The following is a 646-nucleotide window of genomic DNA, read 5'->3' as shown; positions in this document are numbered from 1 at the left end:
AGAGAGAGAGAGAGAGAGAGAGAGAGAGAGAGAGAGAGAGAGAGAGAGAGAGAGAGAGAGAGAGAGAGAGAGAGAGACATTGGCCTTTGGTGACAGATGATTGTCAAAGGAAGGGAGTCCTTACATCATATAAGGAAAAAAACAGAAGGGATGACAAAGAGGGTAGAGCAGAGTGTGAAAAGTGATGAGAGGACAGAAATAGATGCTCTGTGTCTGTGTGAGAGAGTATCGGAGGAGACTCCAGCTGTGTGTTTATCCTGCACCAGGGAAGACTGTCGAGCCAGCTGAGATGACGGAGCAGACGATGGGCTGCGTAAACACACACTCAAAAAAAAAGGTGCGTGGCGTTCCTGTTCAGGGGTGCGTCTGCATTTCTGAGTTACCCATGATTCATGCTGAATAGATGCACCACCGCACATCTGTCTCGAGGAGAGGGTGAATTTACGCCAGCAGCGATTTTTAGACTTTAATGCGTTTTGCCTTCTCCTGGTGAAAATAGGGGCACGCAGCAAAGTCAGCATTCACCTCCATACAACTGTGTGACCTTTTTTGTGAAGTATAAAATAACCACACGCACACACACACATTCAGCCTCATTTTAACAGCGTGTTCTTTGCAGGATTTCACCTCAGAGCAACTTACAGTA

This window comes from Anarrhichthys ocellatus, unplaced genomic scaffold (genome assembly GCF_004355925.1).
Source record: "Anarrhichthys ocellatus isolate YVR2014 unplaced genomic scaffold, GSC_Weel_1.0 scaffold4, whole genome shotgun sequence".
Taxonomy (NCBI): Eukaryota; Metazoa; Chordata; class Actinopteri; order Perciformes; family Anarhichadidae; genus Anarrhichthys; species Anarrhichthys ocellatus.
Note: the sequence above shows the minus strand (reverse complement) of the source record.